Source organism: Chanodichthys erythropterus, chromosome 13 (assembly GCF_024489055.1).
Source record: "Chanodichthys erythropterus isolate Z2021 chromosome 13, ASM2448905v1, whole genome shotgun sequence".
In the NCBI taxonomy this organism is placed as follows: Eukaryota; Metazoa; Chordata; class Actinopteri; order Cypriniformes; family Xenocyprididae; genus Chanodichthys; species Chanodichthys erythropterus.
In genome coordinates this window covers 11817875-11833010 of record NC_090233.1, presented here as the reverse complement: position 1 = coordinate 11833010, position 15136 = coordinate 11817875, and the positions used below count along the sequence as shown (strand labels likewise).

The 15136-nt window shown below is 47.1% G+C and overlaps 1 pseudogene; it reads left to right on the top strand.

Annotated features, from left to right (window-relative positions):
* The first annotated feature begins 2059 nt into the window (after nt 1-2059).
* Nucleotides 2060-15136, top strand: part of LOC137034931 (NLR family CARD domain-containing protein 3-like) — a 32834-nt pseudogene continuing 19757 nt past the window's right edge.

Below are 15136 nucleotides of genomic sequence, written 5' to 3'. Positions count from 1 at the left end.
GCATACCCTACCAGTTTATGCTTACCTCAAGGACTCCCCTTCGCATACCTACCTGTCTCCATCGTGTCGATTCCCATTGTGTTCTTCGTCTGCCTCGTGAGTGTGTTCCCGTCAGCTTCCAAGTGCTCCAACGATCTCCAGTCTCCAGCGTCTAACTCCCTGCAAAGAAAAGGACAGTAACTATTCCAAGTATTCCCAGTTCAAGCCTTTCTACTACTAGTTCACTCACCTGTTTCATTCTCCTTGCTCTCCTGTGGTCAAAATAAAGACTGTGTTAAGTGATACCTGTGTCTGTCCTCCGTCTACTGTAACAGCCAGACATCTTTTTCAAACCCAAAATACACGATTGAAGGTTCTGGGCGTTATTACGTACGTAGCCTATTTGAGGTCTCTGTAGCCTAATCAAAATTAGCCTACATAAACATTCAGTGACAGAGATCGTATTTTGTGAGCGAAGTTGGTAAATTCGGAAAATAAAATGTGTACCTTGTAACGGTTTGTAAAAACGAAACTGAAAGCGTTAAACTGCCAATACCACAATCCACCGCGCGGGCATTGTGAATGTTTTCCAGTTTTGGCGACGCGAGTTCAGCTGCAGTGGTCAGTGGATAGCCTACTTGTGGTTACAGGCCTATTATGGAAAAGATGGACGTCTGAATGGCCAGTCGATCCTGTTAATAGTTACCAAAGTTCATTAACATACAAGCAGTTTATGACGCGGAGTTTTTCTTTTCTTTTCAGAGACTGCTTTGGAATCGAACCATTTGACTAGAGACAAACGCAAAGAAAATAGAAAGGTTTGCTAATCTAATTTCTTTTCCTATTAGGCTACACGACTGCAAGTTTTTAATACTACCTCGCTTATTTGGTAGAATAGCCTAATAGATGTCATTTATATCATCGTGATTTAAATTCGAAGTTGATTTCAAAGAAGGCTTTCACTGCGGGTGAAAGAAATTACAGATTAAAACAAATTAGAAAGCGATATTGTAAACAAATTGGCCTATGTTTTTCTTTAGCTTTTTTCAACATTTCTTACGTTTCTATTATTTTCTTCGTGTCTGCTATATTGTGATAATGCGAAAGCGAAGGTATTTTTAGAATTCAACAGGCTGATAAACACCGACATAGGCTACAGATAGTAAGAGATCTCTGATCTTCAACTATCAAACAATTGAGACTAAAGCTAGAGTCCATAGAAGAACTGTGGCAACATCTTCAATCAACACAACATCAACTCATCATCTGTTGCTGATTACTACTAGGGTGACCAAACGTCCTGTTTTCCCAGGACATGTCCTGTTTTCACGTCCTGTCCTGGCCGTCCTGGACAGGTTTAGCTTTTTGTCAAAGTAGTAACGAAAATAAGACTAAATGACTAAACAATAAAACATTTGCCTATATTCTAAATTCATCAATTATTTTAGGAGCATTGTGAAATAATAAAATAGTGAACATAAATAATGATCACATGAAAGATAACTGTATTTATCAAGGTACAGGTGCAGTGATGGCAAGAAAATACTCTTAGTTCTTAACTCTGTCATTGTTTACTTACTCTCAAGTTTTTCTAAATATGTATTAAATTCTTTATTTTAATGAACATAAAGAAAAAGAAAAATAATTTGAAGAATTTGGGTAAACAAACAGTTGCTTGTTCTCATGGACTTCCATAGTACAGAAAAAAAAATACTATGGGAGTCAAAGGGGACCAGAAACGTTCATATATGCTATATGAATAAACCGTGTGCAGAATTAGCCTATAGGCAAGTTGATTTTCTGATCATATTTTTTTCCAAGCACATTTTACCAATCTCAAATCAATCGTAATAACTATGATTAATTTTGCATTTAATCATTTACAAGTGATATATAATTGTTCATGAAGGCTGGAAATAAAAAACGCCTTATATTCAGGTTTGCATAATTATTAGGCAGGTTTACTTGTACAGGTAAAATGAACCAAAAAAGAGATTTAACTCAGACTAAAAAGTCAAAAATTATTAAATGCCCATGAGAAGGATGCAATACTAGAAATTGCAAAGTTAAGGTATGACCAATGGACAGCAAAACGCTCATTGGGTCAGCAGGGTCAGACAAAAACATGTGTAGAAGAAAAGACATGTTAACTGCAAAAGAATTAAGAATTAAGGTGAAGAATTACATGTGAAACCATCAGGAACCCTTTAATCTCCTGTGCCATTTTGCAGAACTCCAACCTACCTGGAGTCTCCAGAAGTGCAAGGTGTCAGGATCTCAGAGACTTCGGTTAGCTAAAGAATCCTAAAAAAATGACCCCCCATTAAAAGAATCACATGCTGAAGTGTTGTAAAATACATGAATACTGTTTTTTTAAAGGCTTTATAGACAGACAGATTGAGAGTGACTCTTGAAGGAGCAGTACCACATCCTCTTGTACCACTGCTTGAAGAATTCATCTTCCAGAATCTGGCAGTAAGGTTTGGGAGTTAATTTTTAGTCCATTTCTGCAAGACAGACTTTTCAGGATAGGAGATGGACTAAAAATGAACTCCCAAAACTTACTGCAAGATGGTGAAAATGGTGGTGCTGGAGACTAAAGGGTTCCTGATGGTTTCACACTTAATTCTTCACCTTAATTCTTAATTTATTTGTAGTTAACATGTCTTTTCTTCTCTACCTGTTTTTGTCTGACCCTGCTGACCCAATGAGTGTTTCACTGTCCAGTGGTCATGCCTTGCAATTTCTAGTATTGCATCCTCCTCATGAGAATTTAATACATTTTGACTTTTCAGTCTGAGCTAAATCTCTTTTTTGGCTCATTTTGTCTGTAAAATAAAACCTGCCTAATAATTATGCACATCTGAATATAAGGCGTTTTTCATTTCCAGCCTTCATGAACAATTATATATCACTTATAAATGATTAAATACAAAATTAATAGTATTTATTAAGATTGCTGTGGTTTGGAATTGGTAAAATGTGCTTGAAAAAAAAAAAATATGATCAGAAAATCAACTTGCCTAATAATTCTGGACACGCTGTAGGCTAAGAGTGATTTAAATTTGAAGTTAGGCTACAGAAGACTTTTTCTTAGTCCAGCAGTTCTTAAGGCTCCTCCGAAAAGATTTAGGCCTAGAAGCTGCCAGAAATTAAACATTTTGAAGTGCATGGATGTTAACATGAAGTCTGAGAAACATTTGAAAACAAATTAATTTCTATTGGTTTTCCCCATTTTTCTTCTATTTTAGGCAGTTGTTTTTGTAATGCAAAATCAAAAGTAGTTAGTTCTTTTTTTTTTTGAAGACATGTTAACTGCAAAAGAATTAAGAATTAAGGTGAAGAATTAAGTGTGAAACCATCAGGAACCCTTTAGTTTACTCAATCAATTATTTCAGGCACATTTGAAAATAGTAATGAAGTAATGATAAACGAACTATTCAACAAAAATAATTAGGGTTGTAAAAACTGCAATACAGAAAGTAGCAAACTGGGTTCTGTTTTCCCACTAAAAGTTTTAAGTACAGTGTAAATGGCTATTCTTTAATGAACTTATATTTTGAGCCATGTGTCAGTCCCATTTGTTATTCTTCATGGCAATGCATTTGTTTGTAAAAAACTTTAATTTATATGGGTTTTTTACGTAATTATTTTCTTGATGTTAATAACTATGTTATTAAATTCAGTTATATATTGTCATCTCCAGGTCATACTGAACGACTGATTGTTTTCTCAAACCAGTGCTGATCTGTTTTCAGTGGCAGCAGTGGCAGTTTAGCTGCAGTAATGTCAGAGGAGTGAGGAAAGGACTCTCTCTCTCTAAGATGAGACTCTCAAAGAAACAGAGGTAAGACTGCAGCTCTATTGCTTTCACAGCAGCTATTATTATCATAATAAATAACATAATTATAATAAATTATAATTATTAATATTTTTCTCAGGGTAATATAACAGTAATGTAGCATTAAAATTTTTAAGTAGTGTTTTAAATGTACACAAATTTTAAACATTAAAATACATAAAATAACTGTCTGAATTTATCATAACTATTCTGCAAATCCCACAGTAACAGTCAGTGTTTTTTTCCCCCTTCCTCTACTGTGTCATTAGTGTAAGATCAGGCTCACATGTGTCCAGCTCTGTCTCTGTGAAGAGTGACCGTTCAAAAGATGACGGACCAAACTTCAGTGAGAAAATACCACCATCTGCCAAAAGGTACTTCATGGGTTGAACATTATAGCATTATTTATCCACTCTGGTATGTGAAAGAACTTCAATGAATGAATCAAAAAAGAAATCACTGAAGACAATGTCTGGTAACCTTTATTGAACTCATTCTGGAGCTTTTTTCATCATGTTAACAGGTTTGAGCATTTACACGGCATACGGATGGGTCTGGTGATGTGGTCCAGTGTGTTTTCCGGTGTTGGCGTGAAAATGATTTACCATACAAATCTGGTGAAATGGCACACGTTGCATTACTAGATGAACATTATAATTAACCCAAACTCACAAAATATGCACAACATTTTAAGTTTGAGAAGCTCCACACATGTAAATGATAACAGTTCATGTGAAACAGAATTTTGAGATGCACAATGTAATGTAAATATAAATGTAAATAATTAAAGAGCATTTATATAAACGCGCAGCATATATAATTTTGAATTGAATCACAGCCTTTGTGAATTTGCAATAGCACTACGCTTAATTGTGATAGATAAATGTTTTATTATGTCATTTAGCCTTACAAAATGATCAAATAATGCAAGGCCATAAACACCATAAACCACCAATAATTAGAAATGGCCAATTTGCTCATTTGGAATTTCACCATTTTTAAATGAAAATATACCATTACCTGATCCATTCCATTCATAATGTCTCGGTTACAAAGGTAACCCTCGTTCCCTGAAGGAGGGAACAGAGACGTACGTCGGACAGACCGACGGAATAGGAATCTCGCTAGAGAGGCCAATCTACTTCGAGTGTAATTAAAACGAGCCACTGCACATTGGCATGCAATCATATGCATCAGCTGCTCGCCTCGCAGCGCGGGTATATAATGAGCAGCAGGTGTATTGCATCTTCAGGTTTTCACTGAGAAGCCGAACCGGATAGGTGGCAGCATCAGCGGGGTACAGCAACTGTGGCGACGGGACGTACGTCTCCGTTCCCTCCTTCAGGGAACGAGGGTTACCTTTGTAACCGAGACGTTCCCATTCAGTCGGTCACGTTCGACGTACGTCGGACAGACCAACGAATAGGAATCCCTACCAAAGCGCCACAGGAGCTGCCCCCTTCCAGCGCTCTGTTGTAAGCCACCTGAACCCCCTTGCCTGAGGATGGTGGGACAGGGCTAACACAGAGAGAGTCGATCACTGCTGTTCCCCAAAACCCATTCAGTGAGACTATTGGATAACGCTGGGAAAGCGTACCCTTTCGCTGGGAAAGGAACGCTGCGGAAGCCACATCCTTCCCCGAAGGAGTTATGTGGAGAAGTACATATGGACTAACCCTGTAGGGCTGTGCTACATATGGAAGAGCTGGGGTGACAACCTGATGAAGGGTAGGTTCTCCCAGAGGGAAAGACACGGGCTTCGTTTAGGAGCAACCGTGGAACCAACCATATGGGATCCCCGTAGGGTCACACATATGGAACCCAGCCTAAACCCGGTTCTCAAGGATACAACGGAGTATAGGCCTGGCGCCAGACGCTCCGCCACATCGGCTGCCGAAGGGATATCGGAGGACTGGAGAAAAGAAGCGCATGTAGCGCAGCAAGCCGACACTAAGCCGGGGCCTCTCCATGCCTCTGACCTGTGGCGAGAACACGGGAGGAGACCGGCTCGACACGAAGGCTATAGTATCTATCGAACGTGTTAGGTGTCGCCCAGCCCGCAGCTCTACAAACGTCTGTCAGCGAGGCGCCACGAGCCAGCGCCCAGGAGGATGCGACACCTCTCGTGGAGTGAGCATGCAACCTGAGCGGGCAGGGCACGCCCTGAGCTTGGTAAGCCAGGGCGATGGCATCCACTATCCAGTGGGCCATCCTCTGCTTGGAGACAGCCTTTCCCTTCTGCTGGCCTCCATAACAGACAAAGAGCTGGTCTGAGGTCCTGAGGCTTTGGTTCTGTCTATGTACAGTCGCAAAGCGCGAACTGGACAGAGCAAAGCCAGGGCTGGGTCTGCCTCCTCCGAGGGCAGCGCTTGCAGGCTCACCACCTGGTCCCTGAAGGGAGTGGTAGGAACCTTGGGCACATAGCCAGGCCGGGGTCTTAGTACCACGTGGCTATCACCCGGCCCGAACTCCAGGCACGATTCGTCGACCGAAAATGACTGCAGGTCCCCTACCCTCTTGATGGAGGCCAATGCAACCAGCAGCAAAGTCTTCATAGACAGAATCTTTAAGTCTGCTGATTGCAAAGGCTCAAAGGGAGCAATCTGAAGTGCTCTTAGCACCAGAGTGAGGTCCCAAGAGGGTATGGAGGGGGGACGAGGAGGATTTAACCGTCTCACCCCCCTAAGGAACCTGACGACCAGGTCGTGCTGACCAACAGATTTGCCATCTATGTGGCTGTGGTAAGCAGAGATAGCAGCAGTATGGACTTTGAGGGTGGAGGGGGACAACCTACGCTCCAACCCTTGCTGCAAGAAAGAAAGCACGACTCCGATCGAGCATCTTCGGGGGTCTTCTCAGCGAGAAGAGCACCACTCGACGAACAGGTTCCACTTCGAGGCGTAAGCATGTCTCGTAGACAGTGCACGTGCCGAAGTGATGGTGTTAAGTACCTCAGGGGGTAAGTCACCTAGAACCTCCGCGTCCCGTCCAGGTACCAGACATGGAGTTTCCAGAGGTCTGGACGCGGTAGCCAAAGAGTGCCCCGTCTCTGAGAAAGAAGGTCCTTCCTCAGAGGAATGGGCCAGGGAGGGCTGTCGCAAGGAGTGAAAGTTCTGGGAACCAGGTCTGGTTGGGCCAATAGGGTGCAACTAAGAGGACCTGCTCCTCGTCCTCCCTGACTTTGCACAGGGTCTGTGCAAGTAGGCTCACTGGGGGAAACGCATATTTGCGAAGGCCCCGGGGCCAGCTGAGTGCCAGTGCGTCTGTCCCGAGTGTTCCCTCGGACAGGGGGTAAAACAACTGGCAGTGGGAGGTTTCCGGTGAGGCAAACAGGTCTACCTGAGCCTCTCCGAACTCTCTCAAGATCAGCTGGACCACCTGGGGGTGGAGTCGCCACTCTCCTGGCAGCTCAGCTCGTGATAGCTCGTCGGCCACATGGTTGAGCACACCAGGGACAAGAACGGCACGAAGCAACGTAAGACGCTTCTGACTCCAGAGGAGGAGATGGGGGGCGAGTTGCGACATGCGACGGGAGCGTAGACCACCTTGACGGTTGATGTACGCAACGGTCGCAGTGTTGTCCGTACGGACCGATACATGCTTGCCCCGTAGCGGCCCTTTGAGGCAGCTCAGAGCAAGACGTACTGCTAGCAACTCGAGGCAATTGATGTGCCAATGCAGATGGGGTCCCGTCCAAACCCCTGACACTGCATGCCCGTTGTACGTGGCACCCCAGCCGGTGGCAGAAGCATCTGTGAATACCACAGCATGCCGGGACACTTGTTCTAGGGGCACTCCTGCCCGGAGAAACAAAGGGTCCGACCAGGGACTGAAGGCTTGGCGGCAGTCCTGAGTGATTGCCACCCGGAACATTCCGCGTTGCCACGCCCATCTCGGGACTCTGCCATGAAGCCAGTGTTGAAGCAGCCTCATATGAAGCAGACCGAGCGGGGTTACTGCCGCCGCAGCCGCCATATGCCCCAGGAGCCTCTGAAAGAATTTCAGTGGGACCGCTGTCCTGCCATTGAACGTATTCAGGCAGTTAAACACCGACTGAGCACGTTCCTCTGTGAGGCATGCTATCTGTTCAACTGAATCCAGCTCCATACCGAGAAAAGAGATCCTATGCACAGGGGAGAGTTTGCTCTTTTCCCAGTTGACCTGAAGACCCAACTGGCTGAGGTGTCTGAGCACCAAATCCTTGTGTTCGCACAACTGACCCCGGGACTGTGCTAGAATGAGCCAGTCATCGAGGTAGTTGAGAATGCGAACACCCTGTTCTCTCATGGGAACAAGGGCTCCCTCTACGACTTTCGTAAAGACGCGGGGAGACAGGGCCAGCCCGAAGGGTAGGACTCTGTACTGATATGCTCGACCTTCGAACGCAAAGCGCAGGAATGGCCTGTGTCGCGGAAGAAACGAGACATGGAAGTACGCGTCCTTCAGGTCGATCGCTGCAAACCAATCTCGGGGACGGATGCACTCAAAAATGCGCTTCTGCGTAGGCATTTTGAACGGTAGCTTGTACAGGCTCCGATTCAAAACTCGCAGGTCCAAGATCGGTCGTAACCCACCGCTCTTTTTGGGTACAATGAAGTAGGGACTGTAGAACCCTGACCTCATATCGGCTGGAGGGGCCGGCTCTATCGCGTCCTTCGCCAGTAGGACTGCGATCTCCGCACGCAAGACAGGGGCAACGACATCTTTCACTGTAGTGAAGAGGACGTCCCTGAACTTGGGGGGATGCCAGGCGAACTGAATCGCATAGCCGAGCCTGATGGTCCGAATGAGCCAGCGAGATGGACTGGGGAGCACTAACCAGGCTCGCAGAGACCGTACAAGCGGGACCAAAGGGACCACCGGCGTACCCGCAGCGGTGCAGCGAGGTGGAACACAGGGACGCGGCTCGGGGGGCTCTCTTTGTGAGGCGGCCCGAAGCGGCATCACAGTGTGCTAGGCAACACTTACCTGGTTCCACGGATGGACAGAGGGAGCAGTCGAGGCTTTGGCTGCCCGCTGCTCACTGCTGTCCGCTGGTGACAGAAGAGGGGGATGAGAGTGGTGAGGTTTTTCTCCTCCCACTGCTCTCCAAACCCTCTTCAGACCTGGAAATGGAGGAACTGCTCTTTTAAATTTGGGTACCGCTGCCTCTTGGGTCAGTGGCGGAACAGAAACAAACCCAATAAAAGGATTTAGCATCCGGCCCTCCTCCAGGGGTGGAAGAGCAGCCCCACCCATCTCAGGAGTGATTCTCACCAACCACTTAAACAGCTGCAGAGACTGGAGGCGTCATCTCCCCGCAATGGACACAGCAGAGCCTGCTGGGCCGGAGTTTCTTGCAGGGGACGACACCCTTGGCGACGAGCAGACCGAGGGGCGGCCCAAGAGGAACTCAATGGTTTGTCATGGGAAGCTCCCCGATCCACTACTAACTGAGGAGAACCGCTGGGCTCAGTCCTCGACAGTGTCACCGAAAAGGCCACCTCGTAAGATGGGAGCATTGAGAAAGCATTTAGCTTGACAACCTCTCGCACCTCACAAGGTAAGCCAGGGGGCACTTCTGGACCACTGAGGTGGACATTGTCTGGCTGAGGGCCTGTGTCGTGACTTTGATCACGGTTAGTCAACAAGTGCAGCTCAACCCCAGCACAGAACTCATGCAAAAAGAGTGCCTTGGCCTCACATGCAGGGTGGGAGTGGTCCTTGTACAGCCACCCCATCCAAGAGGGTAGTGAGAGAGGAAAAACTTATGCAGATTTTGGCACTTTTGGCATTCCATATTTATGGCACCAATATACCCCCATACTGCCAAGTTTTCCATGCACATCTGGGAGACCCAGGAAAGCATGGCTGTAAACTCCGAATCTGAGTCAGCATAAGCACACACCATTACAGTGGGCAGCGTCACCCTCATTTCCAGAGCATAACAGCACTCTCTCAGATGCTGCAATCGACGTCTGTCCCTCAGCTGGAGCTCTGAATGAAATGCTAGATTCCCCTATGAGAAGGACCAGCAATCCAATCCAGAAACTGCACAGCTTGCAATGCGCTAGAGAGGGAGGGGCCCTAGGGGGTTGGTTCCCCGAAGGAACCCCTCAACCTCATGTCACCCAAGCCATATCAGCAAAGTAGACCTCTTCTGGTGCACCAGAGAGGGCGCTACAATGGAGATTATGCAAGGGAACCGCGCATCTAGAGCGCCGAGCGAGCGCTGGGTTGCCGTGACAACCCGCGCTGCAGCCCGGCAGCTCGACGGCACACGACACGCAGAGGAGCGAGAGGTTTGCTCTCGCTGATCTCCACGGTCTCCCAGAGTGTCGGGCAGACCCACAGCTGTGCTTTTACACACAAGCGGCAGCTGGCCAACAACAGAGGGGACTCAAGCTGTCATGATCACCAGTGAGAGTGCCCTTTCAGCCACTAGAGGGCGCTCCATCCCGGACTCTCATTTCCACCTGTTACATGGACTACATATCCCAATACACACTTCCCGGACTATCATCTCACGTCATTGCACTCACCTGTTTTGTATCATGTCATTAGTGTCTGTCTATTTATAGTGAGCTGTTTCTGTCTTTGGTTGTGGTTCGTTGTTGATGTTGTGTGTACTTCTGTTTCTTGTGCCTGTTTTGTATGGACTGCTTTACTGGATTTTGACCCTTGCCTGCTTTTGGATTACGACCTTGGATTACCCAATAAACAACCGCTGCAACTGGATCCTATCTTCTTGTTTTTTGTGTGCGCCGTGACAGAACGAACCACCACACAAAGGATCCAGCAGCATGAGCGTTCGGATTCGTCCCCCAGTCTCCATTGGAGAGCGGATGGCTCTGGTTCGGGCAGTGGTGGCGCTGCGTCAGGAGGGAAGTGAGGTAGGATGTTTTGCCCAGTTTTTCTGGACAATGGCAAGAGGGCTGCGCTATAACGATGAGGCACAGAAAGAAATGTTCAATGGATGCCTTGATGACCCTCTTCCTCAGTGGGAGTTACAGGGGCTCCAGATCCTGGATTTCTGGGGCTTTGTCAGCTATCTCTCCCACAGAAGTCAATGGGCAACCCATGCTCAGCCAGAGTCCGCTCCAGCTCATGAATCCGTTCCTGAGGTCACTGAGGAGGTGGGCGCTGAATCTTCGCTTCCCACACGGAGGAGGAGGAAGAGGAGGAGGAAGCCTCCAGCCAGTGAGTCCGCTCCAGCCAGCGAGCCCGCTCTAGCCAGTGAGTCCACTCCAGAGCCCGCTCCAGCCAGTGAGTCCACTCCAGAGCCCGGTCCAGTCAGTGAGTCCACTCCAGAGCCCGCTCCAGTCAGTGAGTCCGCTCCAGAGCCCGCTCCAGTCAGTGAGTCCGCTCCAGCCAGTGAGTCCACTCCAGAGCCCGCTCCAGCCAGTGAGTCCACTCCAGAGCCCGCTCCAGTCAGTGAGTCCACTCCAGAGCCCGCTCCAGCCAGTGAGTCCACTCCAGAGCCCGCTCCAGTCAGTGAGTCCACTCCAGAGCCCGCTCCAGCCAGGGAGTCCGCTCCAGCCAGTGAGTCCACTCCAGAGCCCGCTTCAGTCAGTGAGTCCACTCCAGAGCCCGCTCCAGTCAGTGAGTCCACTCCAGAGTCCGCTTCAGTCAGTGAGTCCGCTCCAGTTAGTGAGTCCACTCCAGAGTCCGCTCCAGTCAGTGAGTCCGCTCCAGTCAGTGAGTCCGCTCCAGTCAGTGAGTCCACCCCAGTCAGTGAGGCTACTCCAGAGCCCGCTCCAGTCAGTGAGTCCACTCCAGAGCCCGCTCCAGTCAGTGAATCCACTCCAGCCAGTGAATCCGCTCCAGCCTGTTGGTCCACTTCGGTGCCTACAGATGAGGTAGGCACAGAGCCACCGCCTCACCCTCATAAGAGGAGGAAAGGGAGGAGAAGGGCTTCCTCCATCCTTCAAGGCCCGGAGACCACTCTAGAGGTTGTTCTTCGTTTTTCCAAGCGCCTTGCCCTGCCGGCGCCACCGAAGCGCCTTGCCCTGCCGGCGCCGACGAAGCGCCTTGCCCTGCCGGCGCCAACGAAGCGCCTTGCCCTGCCGGCGCCAACTAAGCGCCTTGCCCTGCTGCCGCCGCCGCCGCCCAGGCCGCCAGCCCTGCCCCCGCCGCCCAAGCCTCCTGCCCTGCCATCATCCAAGCCTTCTGCCCTGCCACCGTCCAGATCTTCTGTCCTGCCGCCATCATCCAAGCCTTCTGTCCCGCCGCCGCCGCCCAGACCTTCTGCCCTGCCGCCGTCACCGCCCAGACCCTCAGCCCTGCCGCCGTCATCCAAGCCTTCTGTCTTGCCGCCACTGCCCGGGCCGTCCGAGCCGCTGGAACCAGCCTGGTCGGTTCCTCCAGCGCCGCCCTGGAAATCAGCCAGGACTCCAGTCCTGCCAGTATCCGCCTGGTCAGTTCCTCCGGCACCACCCTGGCCATCAGCCAGGACTCCAGACCCACTGGAACCAGCCTGGTCAGTTCCTCCAGCACCACCCTGGCAATCAGCCAGGACTCCAAGCCTGCCAGCGCCCGCCTGGTCAGTTCCTCCAGCACCGCCCTGGTGTTCAGTGAGGTACCCGGGATCTGGCCCACCATCCCTCCCCCTGATCCTCCTCCTGTCCACCTCCCTCCTGAGTTTTTTTGTGTTTTTGTGTTTTGTCTGGTGGAGCGTCTGGTAGCCGCTCCTTTGAGGGGGGGTAATGTCATGATCACCAGTGAGAGTGCCCTTTCAGCCACTAGAGGGCACTCCATCCCGGACTCTCATTTCCACCTGTTACATGGACTACATATCCCAATACACACTTCCCGGACTATCATCTCACGTCATTGCACTCACCTGTTTTGTATCATGTCATTAGTGTCTGTCTATTTATAGTGAGCTGTTTCTGTCTTTGGTTGTGGTTCGTTGTTGATGTTGTGTGTACTTCTGTTTCTTGTGCCTGTTTTGTATGGACTGCTTTACTGGATTTTGACCCTTGCCTGCTTTTGGATTACGACCTTGGATTACCCAATAAACAACCGCTGCAACTGGATCCTATCTTCTTGTTTTTTGTGTGCACCGTGACACAAGCTTCCCGGAGAAAGAAGAGTCACGACCGGCGTGTCGACGTGATCATGTTCTCATATGAAAACATGAAACACCCACGAACATCGTTTCAGCACGCGGCCAGACATGTGAAACAGTGATCGTGGCCGTCAGTGAGGTCAGGAACGACCGCATCCAGAAACACAAGTAGGATGTCATCTTTAAAAAGATGCGAATCTACTTGTGTAAGCTCTTTCAGGGACTTTACTCTTTTAAAAGTGCTGAAGCACGCAGGGGAACGGCCGCCGCAACACAGACAGGGATTGTGTGCAGCCTGTCGTGTGCTCTCTCTCTCTCTCTCTCTCTCTCTCTTTGAAAGCACTCACTCTTACCAGCCGTAAAAACGGCTTTTCAGTGTTCAAAAGCGCACCGTACCGGCCGTGAGAACAGCCTTCTGACGCTGTCAACAGCAATTTGCTCAAAAACGGCAAACGAAACAAAAACAGAAAAAGAGAGGACTTCGACCCCGCTGCTGTGCTGTTCGCCCGCACTCGGAAAAAAAGAGAAGTTCAACCAAAAAGCTTGACTCGTCTTCTAGCAGACACTCGCTTGCAGAGAACAGGAACAAACACCGTTTGGCTCCGAAGCGAAAAGCTGAAGATGCAACGCACCTGCTGCTCATTATATACCCGCGCTGCGAGGCGAGCAGCTGATGCATATGATTGCATGCCAATGTGCATTGGCTCGTTTTAATTACACTCGAAGTAGATCGGCCTCTCTAGCGAGATTCCTATTCGTCGGTCTGTCCGACGTACGTCGAACGTGACCGACTGAATGGGAACTGAATGTGAGAGACATGAAACTTTTTGTCTTGTGTTTCTTGTCTCTTGCATTTCTTGAAAGGATAAACATATAATTATGAGCAAATATGTGTATATTTTAATGAAAATATTATAAATATTGCAAATAGTTACTTCACAACTAGGCTACAATTAAACCTAGAACTGCTTTTTTATCATTGTTAATTATTTTTCTTTATTTATTAACTTTGGGGGAACATTGGGGTCCCCCCAGTGTTCAAGACATGGTTACGGCCTTGTAATAATGCAGTTCATGGATTCTCGTCCATGGAGTGTGCTGCTTCTGGTATTTTGCTGGTTAATCAACATAGGCAGATTACAATCAAGGATTTTTTAAAAATCAAGTACTCAAATTGAATTGAGGAATATTTGTGAACCTGAAGTATGCACAGCTATGTTAGCATCGTACAATAGCATCATGGCCACTGCTCTGATATATAGCAGGGTTGCTTGGCCTCCCAAGTTCGAGTCCCGCCTCACAGACCCTTCCTGATCCTGTCCTCCTCCCTCCCCCTCACTTTGCATCATATAACATTTTTTAATAATACTGAAGTATCTCCTAAATTTTATTTATTTTTTTCTCTCTCTCTGTTCTTTGTGTCATTAGTGTAAGATCAGACTCAAATGTGTCCAGCTCTGTGTCTGTGAAGAGTGACTGGTCAAAAGATGATGGACCAAACTTCAATGAGAAAATACCACCATCTGTCAATAGGTATTTCATGTGTTTCTTCATTTTGGTCACAAACAGAAAGTTTATGTTTATTATGGAACTTTTTTTTTTTTTTTTTTTTTTTTTACAAATATTTATATAAACTCTGAAATATGTATCAGGTCATTTACAGATATATGCTTTCTTTTTCTCTTTGGCAAAAATGTTTACAATAATTTTCTGTAATATTTTGCCTGGAAATACAGTACTTTATTCTATTTATTTGCAGGCTAGGGAGATGGGAGACATTAGATTCAGACTTCCACCCTCGAAGAAACCACAACAATTTCAAGGACAATCTCCTAGGGGTCTTCCAGGTATGAAAACACATTTTCACAAGTGTTTTATATTTATTAATATATGTTACTGATTATATTGATAGCAAAACTGTATATTTTTTTGTCAAAAATTACATCTAATTAATGTCTTTTATTCAATATTTTTAATTGTAATAAATAGTTTTGCACAAACATGAATGTACAATTTGGTTTAAATTGTTTAAATTCTTGCTTTGTTTGTAGGATCTTGAGAGCAAAATAATCAAATTCCTGAAGGATGAGCTGGAAAAGTTTAAGAAAATATTACAAAAAGAGAACACACAATACTTTGTGAAGGACTTTAATGAGAATAGATGCAGTATCAAAGAAGCAGCTCTTGATCTCACACTACACTACCTGAGAGATATGAAGCAAGATGAAGCAGCTGATACTCTAGAAGGTAAGAGACTAATGACCATC